Source organism: Homalodisca vitripennis, chromosome 8, assembly GCF_021130785.1.
Source record: "Homalodisca vitripennis isolate AUS2020 chromosome 8, UT_GWSS_2.1, whole genome shotgun sequence".
Lineage (NCBI taxonomy): Eukaryota > Metazoa > Arthropoda > Insecta > Hemiptera > Cicadellidae > Homalodisca > Homalodisca vitripennis.
In genome coordinates, this window is record NC_060214.1 from 38522877 (window position 1) to 38536754 (window position 13878).

Below are 13878 nucleotides of genomic sequence, written 5' to 3' on the forward strand. Positions count from 1 at the left end.
GAACTCATTGTTACCTGTGTAGAAATAAAGCTTTATGTGTGATTTCAAGCCTATAGGTTAGTTCTTTTTCTAGTTATTGTGCAAACAAACATTGTGAGAGAAGGAAATACATACAAACAAACAGAAATACACTTTATTACCCTAGTGACAGGCTTCGCTGACGCTCGACCAAAGCAACCTAATCAAACACGATATACACATACCCGTCGTTCTTTTAACAATCTCTCTGTGTTTTACCACTAGTCGAAGTACGAGATACCCACATTATTTTCACCTACATACGGTTTTTTGTATTGCTTATATATTTTGAGGAGATTTAAAAACACCAGAGATTTGTACTATTCTGTAAACAATTAAAACTAGGGTTTTATTGTATTTACTGAAAATAATGTATAATCCCTGAGAAAAATTAATTACCACTTAGACTAAAAAAAAAAATATTTTTCTTTTCAAAGCGTTTATTAAAGAGCCAATAAGGTCTTATTGAAATTCTGCCAACTGTCCGTCTGTACAACCAACTATGTTATGAAGAAAGATACAAGAGATCTAAAACTTGGTACATAATTTACACTCTATTCAAAACAATTTCTTTATTGATTCTGGTGTCAAAAGGTCAAAGGGCTTTACGTACGAGAGTCTGCCTGTCTGTTCGATAACTCTGGATAGGGAGGTATATGATACTTGATACATAGAACCCGTACAAAATTCAAATATCAGTTCGTATGTTTGTACGTATGTGTAATAACTTATTCCAACTTAATTATTAATGAGTGCCTCTCATTAGTTTTGAAATTAGTTTGCAAGCCCTTATTTAAAATATGAAATCTCGAATAAATTTTCGATAAAAATAAAATAAATTATATATATTATTTAAATTGAGTACAGTGATGTTTAATTAATTATATTCAATTACATAAACAGCTTATAATATGGTTATAAAAAATCCAGTTGTTGGAAAAATCCAAATTCAATTATTAACTGACCGGGATTGTCATATGAGACAGATTCGATACATGTTATCGAGTTTAATGAAAGCTTTATATTGTAATGTAATATTATCATTTGCTTATTGCTTCTATATTGCACCCAATTAATTCCAATATATATAGAAATACAATTGTTGTTTTGCTCTTATTTCAATTATTTACTTAGGATGAATTGTTATGTTATTTATAAATACTCTATTGATTATGATCAATTGGTACAGTATAAATTGGTCGGAATTAATATTTCATATATAATAATTGGTTTATTTTGAATAATAACTAGTTAATAAGTATAAATTTCATACTCCATTATTTGAATGCATTACAAAATAGTTGACCGACAATTGAACATCTTAAATTAAAACCTTCTTCTGTGGATGAGTTAATCGGTAAAAAGTAGTCTTTTACACTTTAAAAGTATAGATGTACTATATATATATATATATATATATATATATATATATATATATATATATGTGTGTGTGTGTGTGTGTGTGTGTGTGTGTGTGTGTGTGTGTGTGTGTGTGTGTGTGTGTGTGTGTGTGTGTGTGTGTGTGTGTGTGTGTGTGTGTGTGAGTGTGGGTGTGTGTGTTTTTGGAATTGTATGTATTTAGTTAGGACACTGAAAGAGACAGACTGTAATCAAGTATTATTCTCTGGTGAATCTGCAATAATAAGAAGATTACAAGAAGGGGAATACATAAGATTACAACACAAGCATTCCTTACTTTTATATTCTTATAGATTTTAAATATAAATTAAATGTGTATAGCACCATATGCAATGGTTTTCCAAGAAAACTTTGTAGCATAAACGTTTTTAATTCTAAACCGGCTCAAAAACCTTGTTACACATGATACATAACTTGGAATTGTTCACACGACAGTTCCAGAATTATTTTCCCCCATACACAGCACATCTATACAAAAACTGTATTTGTAGTGATTAGATGAAGAGCTGGAAATATTTTTGGGAACATCGTAGACTTTTAAATGTAGATATTAATTCAATAAGTAACGAAGAAATGTGTTTTAATTACAACCAAAATTAGATGGACTTTTATTAGAATATTGTAAATATATGTTATTCACTAGTGGCAAATTAGTTAATTATAACCACCGATAATGAAAGGATTAAAAGTTTTAGTCATGCATTGCATTGATTAAACCAGTATAGTATATGTTATAATAATATAAGGCATGAAATACTAGGTGAAGATGGACGCTAGAAACTTTGCAATACTCCAAAAATAAGTGTTATAATCATTAAATATTAAAACACCAGATTTAATTTTTATAAATATATAGCTGTATAAATAGATGTAATTAATGAAATTGTGAAAAAACTGTTATTGTTTACTTTTTACCATCCACATCCTGTCCTAAGATGTGTGTGTTGCAGCGAAAATTCTTCTTCTACGCACGAACTCCTTAGCTGAAGAGACGAATTGAAGTCGAAACAGAAAATCCGCAATATATCAAAAACGTCAAAAAGCGTTAATAACATTACGTTGCTAAAGTACAGCATTTTGCAAATCAGACTTTTGTCTTTGACCCTTTTGGGATCCAAAAGCTCGTAGAGCCCGGTCACTCTTTTGGGATCTGACTTTTGTTTTTGATAAAAAAAGCTGATAACAGATTTTGTATTAATTCCATACATTACGATTACATATATGATGATATTGTTGCTATAGAGAGAGTTAGTTGAGTATGTCGACTGATAACGGGACAGATCTGTCATCAAAAGCCGTCAATCCGTTTCTACCAAATCATCAACGGAGATGTGAATAATTCGGATTACTGGTTAATAAATGGAATGTAACGAATATTAATATTCATGATTCATGACATTGCTGTCGATTATTCTTGAAAAGAAAATTTTCAGAGGAAACTGAACAGGGCTTATTAAATTTCGGTGTACAATATACAATAAAACAATTATTTATAACACGTTGGGATCAAAAACATTTTTAGTTTAATACGTTTTTTCTTAAAATAAAAAATTAATTATATTTTTGTCAATTTGCAAAATTTTTCAGCAATTGTTTAAACACAATAATCAATACATAAATAAATAAGAATTATATAAATAAACATATATGTATAAAGTTAGATAAATAAAGTGGACTGGCCAAGCCTGACCAAAAAGTAAAAGAAAAAAATCTAAATAAACTACATACAAAATAAAAATTAATATTAAATACACAGAATAACAAACAATAATAAATAACTTAACATTTAGTGCTTTTACTATTGAAAAGAAACACACACACACACACACACACACACACACACACACACACGCACGCACGCACGCACACACACGCACGCGCGCACACACACACACACACACACATAATTTCAATCAACATTGAATCACAAAAAGTACTTGTTGCTCCGCCGGGAGTCGAACCCGGATCTCTCACTTGCCGGGTGAATGTGATAACATTACACCACAGAGCGCTTACTTTTTCCGATTCAATTATTTTGTATTTTGCCGTATCTGTCACATATGCGTGTAAATGAGCAAACTAACATATGATCGGAAGACCAAATACCAGTCAAACGACTTTTATTTACATTAAATTGTATAAATGGCAATAGCCTTATTTAATTTCAATAAACATTGAAACTACCGCTCCGATCGCCGTAATTTTTTGCATACTAACACAGGTTAATGTAAGTTCACCGAAAAAAATAGTCCCGATGGTCTCTAACATATAAAAACCCGTTTTTCGACAGTACAATGTTGGCAATACAAAACACATAAATAACAAGATTTTCGACTATCAAACTAAATATAATGGCCGACTATGATCGTTTGATGAGTTGAAGTAGTCACGTGACAAACAGGAAAGTTTCAGATTGGTCGGGCGAATCACGTGACCTATAATAGGACGGCTTCGATTGACCGCTAGACGTAAACAAACAAACCCACATGACAAGGAATAATTAGTGAAGTTGTTGACGTGGCGTGCGATGGTTCTTGTCATACCCTATTCTTCGAAGCATGTTTGTTTGATGAAAAGCGTGTTATTAACCTTTTTTTGTGCACACAACGTGCTTCCAACGAAGACAAATTGTGTGAAGTGCGGGAACTCGGTGGACTTGACAGATGACTTAAAGTTCAGGTATGGAAAGATTGTCGCTTTGCAGAAGAAAGCCCGGAAAAAGTGTGGCTGGCGTGTTTCGGCGAAGGTCGGCACGTTCCTGGAGCGAAGTAAAGTCAATATTAACACATTGTGGCGTTTTATTGTAACATATCTTTTCACATCGCCTGCGAGGCACTCATTGGTTAAAACTCATCTTCATCTCACAGACCCGACAGTACTGGACTACTATTCATTCATCCGGGAATTCTACATTGACCACTTGAAAAGAAACAGCCAAAAGTTGGGCAAACCCGGCGCCGTAGTTAAAATTGATGAAGCCAAATTTGGCAAAAGAAAGTACAACAGAGGACGGATAGTAAAAGGACAGTGGGTGTTGGGGGAATAGATCGGGAAACCAAGCACACCTTAATTATCCCAGTTAAAGACAGTACGGCGAAGACTCTGATACGGTGTATTAAAACTTAGGTGTTGCCAGGATCCACAATAATAACTGATTGCTGGAAGGCCTACAACACCCTTTCACAGTATCAGTTTAATCACCTGACAGTGAATCACTCAAAGGACTTTGTTGACCCCTTAACATCCGCCTGTACCAACACAATTGAACGGAAGTGGCGTGACGTCCGGTAAGAAGTCCCCAAATACGGTCGCAAAAGCAAGCACTTCGTCGGCTACCTCGCGGAGTACTTGTTTAAAACCAAATACATCCCAGAAGAAAGGGTTCACGCTTTCCTCGAGGCAGTGGCTACGTTGTACCCCCCTAAAATACCATTAAGGTTAGTAATTTTTTTTTAAATTTTAATTGTTTTTATTTACATTTATTTTAATTAAAAAAATTTTATTTTTTTTTGCGGGGTAGGGTAAAAATTATTTAAAAATGTTTAAACAGGTGTTGTTCAAATGATTAATTATTACCAGCTGTTACCAATCAGATACTCATTCCCTATTATAAAACAGCAAAAGTTTGCTGTGTAGTGTAATACGTGAGGAGTCAATTTCATGACTTTTTCACACATTTAGCTAACTTTGCTTATTATGGTTGTTTTCAGAATTAAATTCTCTACAATCTATATTAGGAAAACAATTTGTTTATTTCTCATTTAACAATGTTATTGGACATCATACATTTAAGACGGTATTTTTGTTATTAGATTTTTGACTATTTTCATACCTTTTCTCAAAAAATGTTCACACTACAACCTCTAGAGTGGTTTTATTTCATTTTTCAGGTGATTCACCTTATTTGAGTTAAAAAGCAAGAACAAAACATTTCAGAATCACCTAATTTCACCAGGAGAACTGAAAACAAATCAAAAACTTTCACCAGCCGTTACTCACTAATGGAGCGTTTCCGGACGTACCTTCATAGAAAATTTTCTTATTTTTAGCTCTAAAATCACGTCTTAAACATTTTATCATATTTCTGACTCACCCTATATACTTACATACGAGTCTATGAAATTGTTCAACTACGTAGGAATGCAAATAAGAATATTTTGGTCCTCCAAGGCACTTTGCCTAAAAGGAGGTTCCTATTAATAACGTTTTACGCAATTAAACAATTCAAGAGTTGCATTGAGCAAGAAGTAATTCTCTTACGAACAAGTAGTTAATTTATGATAATAACTGTAGTTAATATTATATCACAGTGTATAAATAATTGAAAAATACTCATAATTGATGATCAAATTACAAATTTAGAATTTTAATCAATGAATCAAGATTATCTAGAGTAAACAACCAATATCTAAGTCTTTCAAGAAAATCCTGCCACAATTAGATTGCCTTATATCATTAGGTAATTTATTAAACATTCTTGGTGCTATAAAATTCAAAGTTTTGGTTAAATAAGTGTTATTTGGTTTTGGTATTAGAAAGCGATTCACTGATCTCAACTTTTGTTTATGTTCTAACGAATTTTGTGGCATATTACTACTTTTAATATAATTTTTTTAAACTTTGATTAACTGGCAAAATGTTCAGTTTTCAAAAAAAATGGACGTGAACGGTCAATCTTTTTTTTATTTAAAATTAATCTGACCACATTTTTTTCTTGATAACGTAATGTGTTTAAATCAGTGTTCCCAGTGCTGCCCAAAATGTGATTCCATATTCAATTCTGCTCTGTATTAAAGAAAAATACTACATGCAAAATCATTTCATTGCATAATGTTTTCAGAAAATAAAAGCTTCTTAAGGTATTATTGATTTTATTTTTCAAAATATTGACATTAACTTTAAGGGGACAGTGTCCAAAAAAATATAAAAAAATCGGGTTTTTTAATAATATTATTTTATTAATCTTCAGTTAATTCTGATTTCAAAAATATATACATGTTATATGATACCTCTATTAGTTTATTTATGACAATTTTTAAAAAAATTCTCGACAAGCAACTTTTAGTATATTTTCCTTTGACTCGCAGGCTACTGCTTGAAGTTTGTTATTGTAAACTTATTGTCTTTGTTATAGTACACCTATTGTGATCTGAAGTTTATTATTGTAATGGCTGTGGCAGCTTTTACAGATGCTGCATTCTGCTAAATGCATTTTATTGTGACTTGTGTTTTGTTTATGTTACTGTTTAGTGTTGTTGGTTATGTTTGCTTGAGTTTTGTGAAGTGAAATTGTGATTAGTAAATAGTGTTTGTATTGAAAATGCCGAGGTTTTCTAATAAAGTATTTAAAAAGAGAGGGCCTGTTGGTAAACGAAAGGCAGTTGATTCAGCTAGTGACAGTAATGATGTTCAGAATGGTAAAAAGCAAAAAGTAAGTGAAACCCCAAGTTGTAGTTCTAGGCCTAGTCCTAAGATTAGTGCATCAAAAAAGAAACTGTCAGACTCTGATTTTACTATATTTGAAGACAGTTCTGATTATGGAAATGAAGTAGTAGATCTATCATTGCTATCTTCAGCATTATTGGAAAATACATTGTGTAAACATTGTACTCAAGGATCTATGAGTATACGGAAAGTTGGTAGACAATTTGGCCTCGCTTCTGAAATGTCACTCATGTGTAACAGATGTGAGTACGAAGCTTTTTTTTATAATTCAAATAAGTGTACTGTTGATTTTGCTGGGGAACAAGAGCAGGCATTTGAAATAAACTTGAGGTTAGCCTATGGCCTACGCTCTATTGGTAAAGGGCCTGCATCTGCGCGTATGCTATGTGGGGTCATGAACTTACCCAATCCTTCAGTAAAAAATAGTAAAACTATAAAAATACTAAGAACTGCAGTGAAAGAAATAGCTGAAAAAAGCATGAAGTTAGCCGTAGCAGAAGCTGTAGAGGAAAACAGTGCAGAATTGGAAAATGAAAATCGCGATTTGACCGCAGCATTTGATGGAACGTGGCAGAAGAGAGGTCATCAGTCACTCAATGGCGTTGTCACTTGCACTTCTGTTGACACGGGTAAGGTGTTAGACGTTGCGATTTTGTCAAAACATTGCTTGTGCTTAGATAAAAACAGGCACAACGTCAACTGTAAGGCTAACTACAGTGGAAGCAGTGGGGGAATGGAAGTCGCAGGAGTACAAACTCTTTTTGGCCGCTCCAAAGAAAAATACAATATACAATACACTAAATTTCTTGGCGATGGAGATAGTGCAGCTTTTGGTTCAGTGGTTAGATTAGACCCATACAATGGTATAGAGATTACCAAACTTGAATGTGTAGGCCACATTCAAAAGCGGATAGGGTCCAGACTGCGAAAACTGAAAAGTAAACTGGGCAAACAAAAATTATCAGACGGAAAACCAATTGGTGGTAAAAATAGACTAAGAGACTCAGTTATTGATGTGTTACAATCCTATTATGGCCAGGCCATTAGAAAGAATGTATCATCTGTCACAGAGATGAAGAAAGCCATATGGGCAATTTTTTTCCATAAACTATCAACTAATGAGACGCCTCAGCATGGGCTATGTCCAAAAGAAGAGACAACCTGGTGCAAATATAATAGATCCCTCATTACAAATGAAAAATATGACCATACAAATAGCTTACCATCTGCAATTATGACAGAAATTAAACCAATTTTTAGAGATCTCTCAGATGAGAATTTGTTAAAAAAGTGTACTTACGGAAATACGCAGAACGTAAACGAGAGCCTAAACAACGTGATCTGGAGCCGTATTCCAAAAAAAGGTTTTGTAGGTATTGACACATTGGAACTTGGGGTTTATGATGCCATAGCCTCATTCAACCTAGGACTAGTAACAAAGTGTCAAGTTTTGGACTGTATGAAGATAAGACCTGGTTGTCATATGATCTCAACGATGAAGGCCTTGGATGCGGCGAGAGTTTATGCGGCTGATAAAGCTATAACCGACTATGAAAGGAAAGCTAGGAGGATGAAGAGGTTGCAGACTAAGAAATTAGAAGACCAGTATGAAGATAAGCAGCAATATGAAGCTGGAATGTTTTAGAAGTAAGTCTTAACATCACAAATGTAAGTTTATTATAGTTTTTTCCGATTTACCGAAACTTGCATTTTTTTACATATAAGGAACATTTTCTCAGGATCTACTTGAGATATCCTTATGAAACTTTCAGAACTTGTTGTTTGGGAATTTTCAATATGACCAATATATTTTTAGTTGTTATAGCTTAAATGTAAAAAAATGGAATTTTATTTGAAAATATACAAAAAAAATTATAATTCCACTTCAAATTGAAATTAATAAAAAAGCCCATGTTAAAAGGTGTGTAAGTAAGCATAGAAACTATGGTAAAAATTATAACAATGTAACTTTAAAGATGAGTGAGAAAATGTTCCTTATGTTACTATTGTGTTATATGGAGAAAACCGTTCTGCCGGGTCCCCTTAAATAAGAGGAATATCCGTCAGGTAAATCGGCAGCTTTAATTAATCGGACAGTAGAACGAGTTAATGGTTCTTATTCTCCGCAATACAATACACATACGTTAAACAGTATCAGCGAATGTTAGCCATATAATTTAGTACTCTAACGTTGTCATAATTCATTAGATGTGAATGACGTTCGGTTTAAGTGTATCAAGCTACAAAAACTGTACTCTGAGAAACTAATTATTATTTTAAAATGCAGGATACCTACACACATTTTGATTTCCAAGCAAACTATCACATATAACGATGCAATATTTTATAGGTATGAATTCCTTTATTGGCCCCTTTACTAATACAGAATGGCAACGTATGTATACCATTGCAATTATATATCAATATTTATTTAAATTCTGGTTGTTAATAAGATGTTACCTTAAAGGTTTACTACGTTTATACTCTATGACTCACTAAAAATTCAACATTAAAATTTAGTTTACTTTTAATAAACCACTCAACTTTCCCTCCTAAACAACAATACAAAAACTCACCTTCTTTCGCATTAAAATCGATTCTTTACGACTTGTTAGTCAAATATCTTATAGTAAATGCAAAAAAAAACAGGTTATAGGCAGTCCTACATCGCTTGTAAATTGTTATAGCGGTGCATACCATGGATATTTTTAAGAGCATTACACGAAAAAATACGATTAATCAAAATCACTCCGATATCACATAGCCTACTTACTAGAATAGGTTAAAAGAGTAAAATAATGGTTCCAATCTATTTTAATATAAAACGCAGGATTAATATATTTATTTTTAAAACGTAGGAATACGAAAAACCACATTTTACGTAGCAGGCTTCGCTGACCATAACAATGGATAATCGAACTCGATTGTTTGTTGGTAGAGATGAATTTAATGCACCGTTTCAGGGTCATATCGTTTTGGTATACCCTGAGGACAGAAGAAATTTAGTCGGCTCTCCGAGTCGTAGCTTTTCGCTGGCAGTCAGTCAATAAGACCTGTAATGATTTATTTACTAGTACATAATATTGTTAATATTTTATCATAATAGTTCATAGAATATAAAAATTTAGAGCATTACTATGTAAGATTAAAATACCGGCTTTATTGTGTAAAAAGTGCGTAAAAAAGGAATATAAATATTGATAAGTCTATATTATCAGTTATTCTACAGTCTCAGTAGACGTATTTAAATATCAAAACTAATGGGTTTTGTGAGCTCGAGCGGTTCTTGTGATCATGAAGAAGAGCAAATTCGCGCGCGCGCGCGTATGTGTGTGTGTGTAAGAAATAAATGTAAAAATGCGTAAAAAATTTGTATATGAATTTGTAAAAAAATTTAAATTCTAAAAGTTTGCTGGCAACAAATGTAAGTAACAGTAGTCTAACTTTTTATGTAATCGCGGACATTTAAGCAATTGGTAACGAATAGGAAAAAACTTAAAAAGCTAAAATACTAAGTGGATTGTAAATTAAGCGCACTAATGGCTATTTCTTATGGAACCTCGGATAAGTTGCTTAGACCACGAACGAATTCACTTGTTTGTTGAGAAATAAATTAATAGTGAGTTAAAGTGACAGAGCACAACTCTTTGCGAAAGATAACTCTCAGAAGAGTATAAACTTTAATTTTAAAACTTGTGAACTTTACAGAAGGGGTTTCTTCATTTCCGGTCTCAACTAAGGCGTCAGGTTGCACGAAACAGTGGTCCAAATTAAGTTCCATGACGTTCGAGTATCTTGATATTAAAATAGTACTTTATACCAAAATCTAAAAGTTTTTAGTTATTATTAATTATATACCCAATGATTAATATTTTAACTCAATTAACTTTATAACTTTATAATGAACCTTTAAATATGCTAAATAATCTTAAACTAATCTTGATCGCTCTATTTAGCTTTAGAACCAGGTTTTACTTAAATTAATTTTATAGTTTCATTTGAACGTTTAAATATCGCGACGAATCTGTCTTAATAATGTTTTATTTCATGTGAAAAATTAAACTAAATTAACTTATACACCCTATACGTTTAGATATTAAGCACTGAACATTAGTGACAAACTTATTTTGACGTATATTTCCAGAAAATATTTCGAGTGAGTGATTTATTGTGGTCTTAACCAATTTCAAGCCAAGTCAATCAAATTAAGTACATCACAGCCCAGCACTAAATGGGCTTCATGTTATGTTATGGGCTTCTCTTGAGGCCCCATAACCATAAGAATAAAAACATTAAAACTATGGAACATATGGTTTTTTTAAGTTAGGTATTTAGTGTCCTTTTAACCTACGAGGACCTGGGAAAGACTATTTGCACATATTATGAATACAAGGATTAAATTATAATTATAATGGAGGGGCTATGCCACCATATTTAGCCATGTTAAATTATTTTGTCATTAAGTGTTATAGGGTGGAGTCTCATTCAACTTTCATCCAAGCTGGCTTACACGTCTTACAAAAAATTACACATTATTAAATACGGAGAACCATAAGGCGGCTGCTTTTAGTTCCTAATTTTGAACCATTGATCGCCATCCAATCCAATCTCTATTTAAACGGCATGCCGTGTTGCCGCAGGAAGTGCGTAAATTGATATTCCCTTAGTCTTTCACCGTATCTCGTGGGTGCGCATGTGTCGTTCTGTGCAGTGACGTGGTTCGTAATTGCTCCAATCACCGTGGATACTCAAGTCTACATGCTTGAGTTTCTTGACATACAATTTACTCTACTTTTGACCATGGCTTCGATGAAATCACCATTACGTATTGATAATCGTTTAATTTTATGTATGCAACCATATGCCTTATGGATTTTCACACCTACAGAAGAGACTGCATTTCAGTCCACGAAACTGAGTGTTATTTTTTTGTATCATTAATAATGTTCGAAAAAGTTTGCGAAAAAATACTGATCTCCAAAACATTCTAAGGTAGCTAGTGAAAAGCTTAGACTGTGTAATAATGTTCCAGAATTGTTGCTATTACAATTGAAATATTAATCGTTAAATATATTTAGTTTTTTCATGTAGTTAAGTTTTTAAACAGATTTGAGAAGTTAAAAAAATTAAATTTATATAAAAATACTTACTAAACAACAAAGCAATATAAATTATACATAGATAAGTTGTCTTACTTAGTACGAAAATAATTCGTTAAATACAGAATAGTGCTCTAAAATATACATTATTAGTTTCTGGGTTTAGTCATTACCTAATTTCTGCTATTCATTGCATTCCCGAGTGTACAAGTATAGACGCTAAAAGGTATATTTTACTTATTGAGAATACAAAAATAGTGGGAATTACCATTTGGTTTTCCTTGCCCACAAATCCTTTCAAGCCAAGTTTTTAAACAAAATAATCAAGCAATGTAGAAACAAAGTGTTTAAAAATATGTTCGATCCATAAAGCTCAGCTCTATTGTTATCTATACCCGGTGCAAAACCATAACATAAACTGGAATAATAATTAAAATTCTTGCCGACACTTCATCAATTCTATACTGACAATAATCATTGTAAATCTGTATTAAAGCCAATTACAGTGATAAAATGTCTATTATAATAATGTAAACTATCTTTGTAGTTTGTCATTCAGTTTCTTAAACATATAAAACACAGAATACTTTTTAAATCCATTTATTTAGTTTTTATTTATTGTTAAACTGTGAAAATGTTTTTAATCATTATTGTTTTTATTATGTTCTAATAAATTAAAAGGAAAGATAAATTTGTTATCTAATGCAAGTCTTGTATAGCCTTTTCATTGTATGGGGACTTTAGAACTAAAAGGATATACTATCGGATCTGTAAGGCCAGTTCCTTAAATAATTATCTACAACAATTTTAATTCCAACAGCAACTAGGAAAGAAAGTAATACGTAACAAAATCTGAAAGAATGCCAGCGGTGTAAAACTTTCGGCTTGACAGCATTTCCGCGCGTAACTGTCCAAGAGGGGTTAGAAAGACACATCGATAGAAATTATTCCCCAGAGAATGGGGAACACGGTGTTAAAGCCGTTAAGACAAACCCCAAGATCGAACTCGAACGGAATAGCTATGAATCTTTTTCTACATCTATTTTTAATTACTAGCCTTAATATCATGACTTCCACTTTTACTAACATTTCGAATAAAAAACATAATTATATTCTATCTGAAGAATATCTATAAAATACTCGTCATCTTTAGTATATTCCTAATATTACATATGAATTGCAAGACTTTTCAGAATACACCCAAATTTTATAATACTATTCAATTATGAAGTTAATTATACAAACTATATTAAATAGGCATCCTCTAAATAAATACATTTTTAAATTCAAACTCTACTATTAGAGTAATACATTTATGCAATTCGTAATAAATTAAAGAGCGGGAAAGTATAATCGTTAGGAAACCGTTTTCTTTGCTCATGAGATTGTTTATTTCAATATTTCTTAAAATGCTTGATTTTACGTCCGTTGGTCTGCATATATTTCAGCCACTTTTAATGTTTTTTAACGCCCCTCCACGACTTTAGGACAGGCTGGGTGTTAGCACCAGTTGTTGGGTCTAAAATGTTTCGCTGTGGGTGACCTAAAATTAACATAACCACATTCACTCAATCCAAAATGTGCCTTTCCCATGTCTGAAACGACTATGGTCGTTTCAGACTTTGAACCGTGCTCCAAAACTATATGAATGAAGGTTTTTGCATCTCGTTTGTTTTTAGGAAAACCTCATTTCTGTATCTACCAAGACAAGTTTGACCTTCTGGTGTGGTTTCTGGTATCCATTTACCTTCTCTCTTTCTCGTATTTTCGTCTTCAAATTTTAAATTCTTCTATTACCACCACTATTCTCACCACGACTACAGGCTTCAGCTTTAATTTTTCATATTAAATTGATCATCGATCATATACATGAAATTTCCCTAAAACAAGACAGTCA